Genomic DNA, 13,401 nt, shown 5'->3' on the forward strand with positions numbered 1-13,401 from the left:
CTCATAATCACCGAGACCTGGAAACAATCCAAATATCCTTTAAAGGATGAATGGCTAAACAACCTATGGTACATTCATCCAATGGAATACTACTCAGCAATAAAAAGGAATGAACGTACAACAACTTGGATAAATCTCAAAAGCATGACACCAAAGGAAAGAAGATGATCTGAAGACATTACATACTGTATGATTCCATTTATATGACATTTCTGAAAGTACAAAATATAGTGATGGAGAACAGATCGGTGGTTAGGAGTCGGTGGGGGAGGGTGTGACTTCAAAGCAATAGCATGTGAAGTTTTATGGGGTTATGGAACTGTTCTGTAACCTGATTGTGGTGGTAGTTACAAAAATCTATGCGTGTGTTAAAATTCATGAACTATACCTAGAAAAAAATCAAATTTACTGTATGTTAAATAAAATACAAAAAAGTGATGCCAGAAGTAGAATGACATCTGCTATGTCTGATGGGTCAGTATACAAATGAAGCTTTGTTTAACCATTTTTATCCTTACAATTTTTTTTTCTGGGAATTCTAAGCTCACTCTAAAATATCCTAAGTACAGATAGGCCTCTGCACCCAAACTAGTTAACCCTGTCATGTCCTGCAAGGTACATCAATCAGAATTCTTTCAGTTGCAAATAACAGCAAAGCCAACACAAAGTGGATCAAAGTGGACAGTAAGGTCATTTTATTATCTCCCAGATATAGAGGGATTCAAGAGTAGGTAATTCAGTAGCTCAGCAACAGCATTAAAATCCAGTTTCCCTCCATCCTGTTCCACTGTCCTTGGCCTGTTTGTCCTTCACCTTATGATCCCGAGATGACCACAGCTCCTGTGATGCACAGGGTCACCCTACATATCAACAAAAATGGGGGCTTTATGAGAGAGGAAGAAAGTGAAGCATGGCCATTGGGTAGGGTACCGACAGCGCGGGCCATGCAAAAAAATGATGGGAATGACGTTGTTCCTAGAAAACCTGGAAAATTCCAGACAAGAACCGAATTTGGGTCCAGCACTGTGGAGCAGGCTCTCCTTTTGGCTTCACTTGCACACTCACCTGCAATGCTACCACTCCCAGGAGGTAGAGTCTCGAGCAGTCAGGTGGAGTTGTGCCTCTGCTGAGCAGCCACACCCCAAAACCTGTTTCCCAGCTGGCACAACATTACACTGTGCTTTTTCTGACACCAGAGAGTCCTTAGAAGGTTATAATTGGCCTACATCTGCCATTCTTGCTCACAACAGCAAAAACAAAAACAAAAAAAACAAAAAAAATTCACTAGACATGACAAATTTGGTACATCCAGTCAGCTGGTCACAATGACTGACTATAGCCTGTGACAGGGGCTTTCAAACTTTTTTGAGCACAATTCACAGGGTAAGAAACAGATTTGAAATCACGACACAGCACACGCGCACCTGCACATACGTACACACACATATCTGAAACCAATGTTTCACAAAACTATTTACTGTATGTAATGCACTCTGTTTCTTAAAAAAAGTTGTATTCATTTCTTTTCATTTAAAAATTCTGATCTCCACAATGTGAAATATAGATAATGTATTACAGAATTGTACACCTGAAATTTATGTAACTTTACTAACAATTGTCACCCCAATAAACTTTAATTAAAAAAATAATGCTGATCTCATCCCACTGAATTAATTTCACTGCTCACCAATGAGTTACAACCAGCAGTTTGGAAAGAAGTGCCCTTAAGAGGGGGAGATGTAATTGTTCTCAATTCCAGAGGCTTTTAGTGCGGCCACCAGTAGCTTTGTTTGAGATGTTGTGGCTCCCTCTGTCTCTAATACCAAGACTTGAGCCCTAACCCAGGATAATGCTACTGCAACCTTATCTTTTTCCTCATAAGCTTCCCTGACCTCAGAGCTCTGGCCTTCTAAATCAGCTGCCTTAGTGAGAGGGCCAGAGGCCCTCCAGGCTGTTCATGGAGCCTGGGTTGCCCTAGCAACGCTTGGCTGTAATTGACTCCCGCTGTCACCTGCTCCAGCCTAGCCTGCCTCTCCACACTGCGGGCTGTGGCCCCCTTTTCTTTTGCCTTTCATAACAATTTCTTCATCCTCGTTACATAGACAGATGTCTTCTCATCCCTCCCCCTCCTGATGGATGGTCAGATTCTTGGCACACACCTCCCTGGCACTCTCCACATTGCCAAATACTCACTCTGACATGATTAAACACTCATGGAGATGGATGATTTACATTTCTTTCAGATCACAATCTCTAATGCTGGTCAATTTAAACCAGAGATCACAAACCCAAATGTAGGCAGGGGCTAGGCAGGTCACACAGAAGCCTAGATGAGCACTGCCCCTTCCTAAAAGAAGCAGTGGCTACTTCACCCTGCCGATTTTGCCATATAGAAAAACACATCTACATGGCCAGAATCTTCCAACCTTTAACAAAATCTGGGTTTTTATATGAACTCTACCAATTTTATATGCTGACAAGTAATTTTTAAATATTTTTTAAAAATTCTTATGGGCCAAATCAAACACATCTGTGGACTGGATCTGTTCAGCAGGCTACCAGCTTGCAAACTCTGTCTGAAGCTCTCTTTTATCCTCTGTCTTGCATTCGGACTTGATGTCTTCCGCCATCTGGGAGAAAAAACACACACCCACAAAACACAAAACAAACAAACAAACAAAAACCCACCAATAACTGGGTTTAATTTAGCTCTAAAGTTTTCTCCCTATCAGACGGCCACAATAACCAGGCAAGACTCTCAAGAGATGTTCATGAGGTGAAACTAGTAGGTTTTGCTCTTTCTACCGGGCACTGGCACACTCATTTCTACATATTACTGCGTTCCACTTCATTCCAGTCATGCAGTGAGGACATAAGGCCAGCCACTGGAGAAAGCACTGGCCTCTTGGTTTTTCCCCTTTGATGATATGTATTAGTTACATGGGGTTTCGCTTTCTACTATTCCCATCTGTACAGGAACTAGAAACTTTTGCCCTTTCAGAAGTATTGGGAAGAGAACTTCCCAGAACCTCCTGTGCCCATTCCACCCCCACTTCACTCACTGGCTCCTCTTCTCAGTGACTGAATTGTGAGATTCCAGAATGTAATTGAGGGCTTACTGCTCAGCCTTGCTCTCTATTTTTCAGAGCTCTCTTGCCTATAGCATGCTTGTGTCCCCTCTGTCCCTCCATGTGGTCAGCCCCACTAGGGCAAGCTCAGCAGGGTGTGCTGTACAGACCCATCTATCTCCTCAGGAAGGTGCAAAATTCTAGGCTTGGGATGAAAAATTTGAAAACCTGATTCAGGCTGCAGGCCACAGACCCATTCTCTAAACCAGTCTTGTCAACAATAAATCTCAATATTCGGCTCACTCTTTGACTCCAGTGTCTATTTCTCAACTAGTTCAGAATTCAGGGGAGAGGGTGGTGTGATTGTAGGACCTCTAGAGAGACCCCATGGTGTATGGGTTGAGAAACTGTGAGAAATTGATATAATGAGTGGCATTTGAGATCTAGAGTAACATTTGAGGGAGGCAGTTCTTTTTGTGGGAGTGTGGTGGCTGGTATGCACAGGTGCTACAGCTGCTTTTTTCTTTTTTTTTCATAAGGGCAGGCCTTAGAAAGCACTGGCCAGCTGCTCTATGGAGTAGCCTGCTTCTTTCTTCTCTTTTGCTTGAATAAACTTATCCTTGCTCTGAGAGAGAGAGAGAAAGAGAGAGAGAGAGAGAGGGAGGGAGGGAGGGAGGAAGGAAGGAAGGAAGGAAGGAAGGAAGGAAGGAAGGAAGGAAGGAAGGAAGGAAAGCCTGGCCATGCACATCATTAACTTTGGGAGTTTGCAGCAGTATGTATTATAATTGGTGTCTGCTGCATGCAACTGCTTTTAATAGACAGCAGTTTTAGAAAGCACAGGACTCATAGGTTTTTGACCTTAAAACTGTGGCTGGCATCTAAAAGCAGGTGGACTCGAGTGGACCCTAGTAAGAACAGACTGTGTATGCTTTTGTGGCTGAGACAGGGATCAGAGTATCAGGAAAAAATATTTTGGTTCTGGTTAAGGTTTACTCAAAGCGCCTTCAATAATCAGGTTTTTTTCAGCATCAGAAGGCAGAAAAATTTTTGTTCCCTTTTTCTTATTTCTCAGCCAGGACTAGAGACTAGGGCTTTTAACTACAAAAGTAGCTAAATTCCACGTGAACCACAAAGTCCTAGAGAGTGAGATTATATCTTTTACATTTAGTAGGTGGTATTCTATCAGTGTTGTTCCTCTACCTTGATTTGAATCGCAACCCTGTTCCAGAGGCAAGGAAAAACTGTGGAGGAGCCTTCTCGGAATTTGTGGTGCATCCACAGACTCCTAGCCTTACTCCCCTGTTTTGTCTTCCAACCGACACCTCCGCATGGTCTCAGGTTGGCTCTGGATTTATTACTTATATGAGACATGACTATGACTTTGGATTTTAAAGACCCAGACTAACCTAGGAAGGCAGGTGATTTTTATAAAAGTACCAATAGAGAAATAGGAGACCTTACCATGTATAGGATATAGCATCTTCTTGTATTGTGGTGGAGAAACAAGTCTTAAAATTATTAGAATTCCGAAGGCTAAACAAAAAAACTTTAAAGATCACCTTCTCTAGGAATGGTTTGCTCACAAAACCAAGGAGGTACTGGATTTCTTTCAAAATAATACTTCATACTAATTTATTTGTGATTGGTATGACATGATGTCTGAGATTTGCTACAACATAGTCCAGATAAAAATGTATGACTAGATAAATTAAAATTGGCAAAGTGTTGATAATTGTTGAAGCTGAGTGATTCATTATACTATTCATTGGGGTTTGCTATAGTATTCTCTCTGATTTTGTGTGCGTGTGAAATTTCCCAGAATAAAGTGCTAGAAAAAATAAAAATAAGCTTTGGTTTTACTGTCAGAACAAGAGCAGTGAGAGAGTGAAAGAAAGGGATCCAAAAAGATATGTTACTTAAGCTGGAGAAAGGGATTTTCTTAAGAAAATGTGATCTTGGAGAATAAGCTAAACAGAGATGAAAGGGGAAAAGAAGATACACTCAGATCTAAAGGTTCTTAAAAATGTAACTAGAAAACAGAGAGATATTTTAATTGTTACTAGGTCAGAGAGGCTGTCTGGTTCCCAAAGAAACCAAGGAGAGATAGGGAGAAAAGAAAAAAAAAGAAAAACGCACTGGAATTACTCTACCAGTGAGAGTCCAGACCTACTCTGAGTAGGTATTCACATATAAAGGTGTTCTCCGAAAGCTGACCTTAGAGAGCAACAAGAAAAATAACCACATAGTAGGCAAAATGTCTCTCTTCCCAAAAGATGTCCACACTCTAATCCCTAGAACCTGTGAATATGATATATCACAGGATAAAAAGGACTTTGTAGATATAATTAAGGGTCCAGATTTTAAAATAAAGAGATTATCCTGGATTTTCTGGGTAGTTCCAATCTAATAGCATGAGCCCTTAAAAGCAGAGAACCCACCCTGGCTGGCAGCAAGAGAAATACGGCAGAAGGAGAAGTCAGAGGGATTCCAAGTGTAAGATGTAGGGGTCCATGTGCAAGGACTGGAAAGAGGCCTTTAGGTGCTAAGGGATGCCCCCAGCTGACAGCAAATAAGGATATACAGTCTTCAGGTCTATTAGTGGAAAGAACTATAATAGATTTTAACAACAACCTGATATGAGCTTGGAAGCAGATTCTTTCCAAGCTTCCCAATAAGAGCCCAGCTTGCCAATATCTTGATCATGGCCTTCTGAAACCGGAAGCAGAGAAACCAGTTGAGCTAATTCAGACTGCTGGCCTATAGAACAGTGAGATAACAAATTTGTATTGTTAAGCCTTGAAGTTTGTGGTTATTTGCTACAACAGCAATAGAACACTATTGTACACCATAATATTAAGTGGGTGAAAGAATTTGGATAGCTTTATGAAAGGGAGACTAAGAAGATGATTATAAAATATTTCAGGCATTTTAGACGAGTTTCTAGGTGACACAATTATGGATGGGGAAGCAGGTATGACATGTCCTTGTGGTCACAAGCTCAGAACATGTATGGGGTTAAGACTGCAAGAGAAATAAATAGGGAAGATGAGACATGTGACAGGGGAATCAGGTAGGACAATAATAGATTGAGTTAAGCCTGGAATAGATATTAATTTTAATGGGGGAATACCTCCTGGTGAAATTATTCAATTCTGGGAGGAGAAGGTAGACAAGTGTTGTTGAACCATGGATGCTTTTGCCAGATCCAGAATTTCCTCCCCACACACACATACAGTTTTATTGAGATATAATTGACATGTAACACCATATTACTTTAAGGTATACACCATAACGATTTGATATACGTACAGAGGGTGACAAAAATGTATACACATTTTAAGAAAGGAAAAGACTGTATTAATTGTAATACTTAATATATACCAATAACAAAAGATGAATACAAGTCACGTTTGACTTCTGCAATTAGAAGAGGTGCTCAAAGTGGTTACCATCAGCATCCACACACTTCTGATTACAGCGAACTATAGCTTGAGCATAGATAACATCTCTTAAAATTTTTGGCACCCTCGGTATATATTGCAAAATGATCACCATAATAGGTTCAATTAACTAGAATTTCTTGAATACGTGTTTTTCACTATGATGGACCTCACAAGACAAAATATAGAGAAGTTTGTTATGAAAACAAGTGGTTCGTTCTGAAAACAAAATTAACAAAAAGGGAAGGAACACACTATGATTCAAAAAGTAGTAACCATTGTGTCAGACATTGCTAATTGTCCTTCAATATCTGTTCTCACCTTCTTTCAAAGTAATTATCTTTTTAGTTATGCACATACCTGCTCAGCTAAAGATGGCATTTCCCAGTCTCCCTTGCAGCTAGGTGTGACTAAATATTATTAGCCAATGAGATGTGACTGGAAATGATGTGTACAACTTTTGGATCCAGCCCTTAATGTGATGGCCGTTCCTTTCTTCATCCTACTGGCTAAAATATGAGCCATTTTGTACCTTATGGATGAGAGCACCATTCCGGCACTGACGGGGAGACTGAATCTCTGGATAACCTCACAGAACAGCTTCCACACTAGTCCTGGAGTGCCTTCTTCTGGTCTGTTACATCTGAGGAAAATAAGTATCTTGTTTATTTAAGCCTCTGTTAATTTGGGTCACTGTTACAAGAAGCTGGACCTGTATCCTAACTAATATAGCCACATACACATTAGGGAAGTAAAGGTAACAAACCTATGAAGCAGGTTAAATCAAGATGGTGACTTGAGCATTTGCTAAAACCTTCCCTCAGCCCTGTTTCAAATACTTAGAAATCTAGTATAAAATGTTTCCAATTTTTTATTGTGAAAAATCTCAAACATATAGAAAAGTTCAAATTAGTATAATGAATTTCATTATGTCCACCACTCAGTTTCAACTGTTAACATTTTGCCATATTTGCTTTATCTGTCTATCTATCTATCTATCTATCTATCTATCTATCTATCTATCTATCTTCTATCTGTTTATAATGTATCTATCTAATTTTTTGAACCATCTGAAAGTGAGTTGACTTATATCATCCCTACAAACTTCAATGTGCATCTTAAAAGGACATTCTACATAATTACAAAAGCTTTATCACAACTAAGGAAATTAACAATAATATACTCACAATAATATTTTAATATCATCTAATAATATCAAGCCATATTAAGATTTCCCTAGTTTTCCCCAAAATGTCTTTTTGCAGCTTTTTAAAAAACCAGGATTCAGTCAAGTTTCATGCATTGCATTTTATGTCTGTATGAATTTGAAACAGTTGTCCCACATTTTCTAAAATATTTTTAGAGTTAAAAAATGGACATCTGAGCTTGAAAGCTACAAAAAAGGAGCTCTCCAGATGTCAGAAACACGGAGAGAATCCCTGACAGTAAGATAGACGTGCATGCAGGTAACGACGGAGCCAGGACTGAACACAGGCTCTAGCGGCTGGAGTGTCAGTTCCTGCTGAGGCTGAGCAGCCAAGGCCCTATGTGAGTCGGGTAATCGGCCTAGAGCAAGCAACACTTCACATATGATCATGAAAACAAAAATGAGGTATTTCTTACCCATTAGAAAGACAAATAATTTAAAATCTGACTATTGCTAGTGTTGAGAAAATGTGGGGAAATAAGCATACTCCTACACTGCTGGTGAGAACATAACTACTTCAACCACTGGAGAGCAGTTTGTCAAAATGTTGCCAAAAAAATAAAATGTAGTGATGTCATACAATGTAACATTGCACAGAAATGATGCTAGATCTAAATATGGCAACATGGGTCTCAAAAACAGAATGCTGAATAAAAATGATACAATTATATAAATGGAATAATAGACACAAAAATACCACATAGAGTTTATGGGTATATGTATACTTAAAGCATAAAAATGGAGGAGAATACACTCTAGACCATAGGGGTTGCCTCAAAGGAGAATGGCAATGCAGGTGGTGATTAAATGGCACATTAGCTATATCTCTATTGTCTTTTAACTGCAAGAAGCAGATATGACAAAATATCTACAATTCTGGGTGATGGGTATTTGTTATAATAGTCTTTGTACTTCTTCTTGAGAGATGTAGCCTTTACATCTCTCAAAATTAAAGAAAAGAGGAAACTCTATTGAGCCTATTGCTTCAAAGGAGGAAGGGAGTCACAAGAGTGGACAGAAAGAACTGTTTCTGCTGCTGGTGAAGTGGTATTTAAAGCCTGGAAAAATCAAAGGTTTTTCACAAGGACAGCAAGCCCGAGGCAGTTGAAATTTTCCTCACCAGGACCCAAGAACACAAGCTGCTGAATGTCTGTTTAGGAATAAACTGAGGGTAATTCATGAAGTGAAATAAATGAGAGAGAGAGAGAGAGAGAGAGAGAGAGAGAGAGAGAGAGAGAGAGAGACAGAGAGAGAGACAGAGAGAGAGAGAGACAGAGAGACAGAGAGAGAGACAGAGAGACAGAGACAGAGAGAGAGAGAGAGAGAGAGAGAGAGAGAGAAACCACCCGAAAAGGTAGGCTTCACACAACCAAGAAATTTTAGAGCAAGAGGCAGTAGAGTTTAAACTGAGAGGTTATGGACCCTAAACAACTACTGCCATCTAAGTTGCCTCCTGTTGAGGCTGAAAGAAAGCCGATTTCCTCTTCCTCTTACGTTTTCTATGGTTTCCTCCAGATATCACTGTCTCTGCTATAACTTTTGTTTTCTGGTAGCAGTGTGAGTCTAGACTGTATTATATACTACTTTCTAGCAACATGATTTTGTTTGGGATAACTGCGTTAGGGGCTGAAGTTGGCTTGTAACCCAGAATTTTTTCTTTTAAATAACTTTATATTAATACGAAAGCAGTACAGATGCACTATAGAAAATTAAACAATATAGACAAGCAGAAATAAAATAAAATAAAATAAAATAAAATAAAATAAAATAAATAAATAAATAAATAAAAAGTAAAATTTCCACTGCCCAGAAATTATCACTATAAGATCCTAGGGCATAAGTTGCACGATATCATTTTCTCTCTCTCTCTCTCTCTCTCTCTCTCTCTCAATACATGCTTTTATTTTATCACCAAGCTGAGATCTTACTACACATACAGTTCTGTAGCCTGCTTTTTTTCAGTCATCAACCTCTGTTTTGCTATTTCAGTAAATTTTCAACTCATCTAACAGCCAGATCATATTCATATTTCTCCAAATGACCTAAAAATGTCCCGTAAAGTTGCTTCATGCACAGCAGTACCCAATCCAGACCATGCATTGCATCTGGTTCGTGTATCCCTTAAATCTCTTTTAATCTGGCACAGTCACCATTTTGAATGAGACTGATTTGCTGAAGATACTAGGCCAATGGTTCTGCAGAATGTTTCACTTACTTGGTTTCTCTGGTGGCTTCTTTGCATTATTTTCTTCTAAAGTTTTTGTACATGTGGCATTGGTGCCAGGAACATCGTATGTGTCCAATTAACTTTTTGAACTCTTAGACAATAGGACATATGAGAATCTTGGAGTTGGATTAATTCTTTTTTGGAGGTCTTGTATGAACTTCACCTATTTCATTGGATGACAGCTCAGGTTGTAGTTGCCAAAGGAACCTTCACTCTCCTCACACCTTAGGGTGAGACCATTCTAGTTGAAAGTGAGCAGAAACAGAAATCAAAGAGCAAATACTTTTGGACTTAAATTTTTTCGGAATTTTGAAATTTATTTTCCACCCAGGAGTTTCACATTGTTCAAATTTTGGACATTTGTACATTATTTGGGACATTTTAATGCTATCATTTGGGCTGAACACATAACTTCTGGTCAACCATATTGGACAATGTGGCCAGGCATAATTTAGGATGGGAAATGCAACAAAGATAGACTTTACAGCCTAGGATGCAGCAGGGAACTTGGAATTAAGTTGATTAATGTCCTATTCTTATCCACTTCAGGCCGTCTGGAAACAAAGTGAAGTGTCCAACATTGGTCCTAAGAGGAACGATGGTTGGCATTGGGAGAATGGTCTTATGAAGGTGGAACATTGACTGCTCTGTTGAACTCTAGTGTCCTACCCCTGATGCAGGCAGCCACACCCCCAAAGGACTATGAGTTTGGCTATTAAACCCAGCAGGTTAAGATAACAAAAAGGTTGAGGCATGTTAGAGAAACCGTGATCTCCTTTGTTATGAGCCGAATTGCCCACGCACCCCCTTCGTATGTTGAATCCCTAACCCTCACTACCTCAGAATGTGACTATTTGGAAATAGAGCCTTTTAAGAGGAGATTCAAATGAGGCTGTTAGCGCGGACCCTGCTCCAATCTGACCAGTGTCTTTATAAGGAGATCGTGACACACAAAGAGACACATGGGGCCTTGAGCACCGAGAGCTGACCCTGTGGAAAGGCAGCAAGACGGTGTCCACGCGCAAGCCAAGGAGAGAGGCCTCAGGGGAAACTAACCCTGCAGACACCTTGATCTTGGACTTCCAGCCTCTAAAACTGTGAGAAAACAAATTTCTGTTGTTTAAGCCACCCATTCTGTGGCATTTTGTTATGGAAGCCTAATCAGACTAATATATCCCTTTTACGGTGCTCCTGCCTGTCCGTGATATAGAAACTTGCCCCCTTTCAGAAGTATAGACATCACCTGAGGGGTTTTTAAAAAATACCGATGTTTGGGCCCCATACCCCAGAGATTCTTATATAATTGGTATGGGTGGTGGCCTATGTATCAGGTAATTGTAAACTACAGTCAAGATTGAGAACTGCTGGGATAAGAGGTCAACCAAGAGTTGTGTGGCATAGCAGCTGGAGATGATTGAAACCAGGGCTTCACCAACAAAGCAGGAGAATTGTAGGAATCCAGCCACCACCAAAAACCTTTAAGGAAAGTTGGTCCTATTACTGGGAATTTGGACCCTATAAATTGCTTTCTCAGCATCCAGTGATTCTCCTAAGCTTTTTTTTTTTAACTTTTATTTATTTAAGTATGTTTTTCCAGGACCCATTAGCTCCAAGTCAAGTAGTTGTTTCAATCTAGTTGTGGAGGGCGCAGCTCACAGTGGCCCATGTGGGGATTGAACCGGCAACCTTGTTGTTAAGAGCACCGTGCTCTAACCAACTGAGATAAGCGGCTGTCTCCCTCTACTAAGCTTTTCATTATGCACATAGGTGCCAGTATTTAGGGCCTAGGAATAAATAGTACTATATCAAGACAAAGTGGGAACAGATTCTTTCAGCCTTTGGCAGGAATCAGAAATAAAGCCACACCCAATACACACTCCTTACAAATTTGAATTCCTGGGCCTAAAACGGGCAGTCACTCACAAGGTTTAGAACTTCGTATTTGAGGTGGCTATTGAAATGTGGTCTGACAGCCACACACAGCATTCAGATTAGCTGGAGACACTGTCCTCCACTGTGGTCACGTGCCTGCATGCTGCATCACTGCACAGCCACAATTCACACGTGGAAAATAGATATTACAGCACCCACATTCTTCAAAAAAAATTTTTTAATTGTTTTAAAATCTCCATACAATAAAATTTACTCTTATTGAACTGACTCTGGGTGGTGAACACACAATGGGATACATAGATGATGTAATACAGAATTGTACACCTGAAATCTATGTAATTTTACTAACAATTGTCACCCCAATAAATTTAAAAAATAAATAAAAAAAACAGAAACAGGAAAAAAATTTACTCTTATTAGTGTACAGTTCTATGAGGTTAGTAAGAGACTAGAGTCATATAACCACCACCATAATCAAGATATAAAACAGTTTCATCACCCCCCCCCCCCAAATTCCCTTGCCAGCACATATACGCTTGGCATGCAGACACCTTCCATCTATCCCCCAAGCCCCAGAAGCTTAGGGCCTTTGTGAACAGTTTTGGTACAACACCCAATGCAACTCACTTTTGACACTCCTGAATTGGGCACAGCAGGTGGAGATAAGCAGGAAAGGTGAGTCCTGGCAGTCATCAGAGGGAGGATGGCCTTGTGGTCTTCCCAGACAGACCCCTATGGCTGAAATTCAAAGTTTCAGCAAGGGGTAGCCCTACTTTGGTCAGTTTTTTAGGGTATTGCTAGTGCCTCATCATTTAAGGCTAGATTCTGTACCAGAGTTTAGAGAGAGAACCAATCGCTTACCAGATTTCAAATGTACCAAGATAAACTTTGAAAGCCTTCCTGCCAGCATGCACTGGAGCAGCAGACTCAATACCAGGCAGTTATTGCATCATCTCAAAAGAAACACTTTTATAATCAATTAAACTCATCACGTTCAAATATTCCGTTCCTGCTAAAGCACATTTTAAACCCCCATTTTAAAATAATGTGTTCACAGACATCAGGTCTACATCATGAAACTAATTATTTCAAGAAGCATTATAAATTCTTTGCCAGGGCAAAATTTCTTTAAAAGGGGCTTTCCAGTATTGCTCAACATATGCGCTCACTGATACTAAACTAGATACTGTGGGACAATGGTGGGTAACCTTACTGCTTCTAATTTTAGTATTCATAACAGAATGGACATCTACAAAGAATCCCCTTCAGCTCTCCCTGGGGACAAAGAAAAGCCCTTTGGGACTTCTGGGAAGTAGGTCAAATTCCTGAAGGAGGTACAGCTGTGTATCAGTCCGGATTCTTGATTGCAAGCAACAGAATCAGATTCTGGATGATTTAGGTAGAAAAAGACTTCATTAAAAGGATATTGGGCAGCTCACAGAATCAGCAGGCAGGCTGGAGAGGCAGGTTTGCAGGCAGAAACAACACTCAAACCACGCGGCAGAACCGGTCTGGTGAGGAACCCACTGCAGCACCTCTGAGCACTCCAGTCTATAGCTTTTACCA

General features: G+C 40.1%; 1 long non-coding RNA gene across 1 annotated transcript; it reads right to left on the reverse strand.

Annotated features, from left to right (window-relative positions):
- Nucleotides 1-680: 680 nt before the first annotated feature.
- On the reverse strand, nt 681-13,174 carry LOC141569610 (uncharacterized). Its single transcript, XR_012493299.1, has 5 exons — nt 12,463-13,174; nt 9,931-10,183; nt 7,041-7,151; nt 5,700-5,825; nt 681-860 (listed from the first exon to the last, which is right to left on the reverse strand). It is a non-coding gene; the product is annotated as an uncharacterized LOC141569610 (long non-coding RNA).
- Between the last annotated feature and the right edge of the window lie 227 nt (nt 13,175-13,401).

The sequence above is a fragment of the Rhinolophus sinicus genome, chromosome X (genome assembly GCF_036562045.2).
Source record: "Rhinolophus sinicus isolate RSC01 chromosome X, ASM3656204v1, whole genome shotgun sequence".
Lineage (NCBI taxonomy): Eukaryota > Metazoa > Chordata > Mammalia > Chiroptera > Rhinolophidae > Rhinolophus > Rhinolophus sinicus.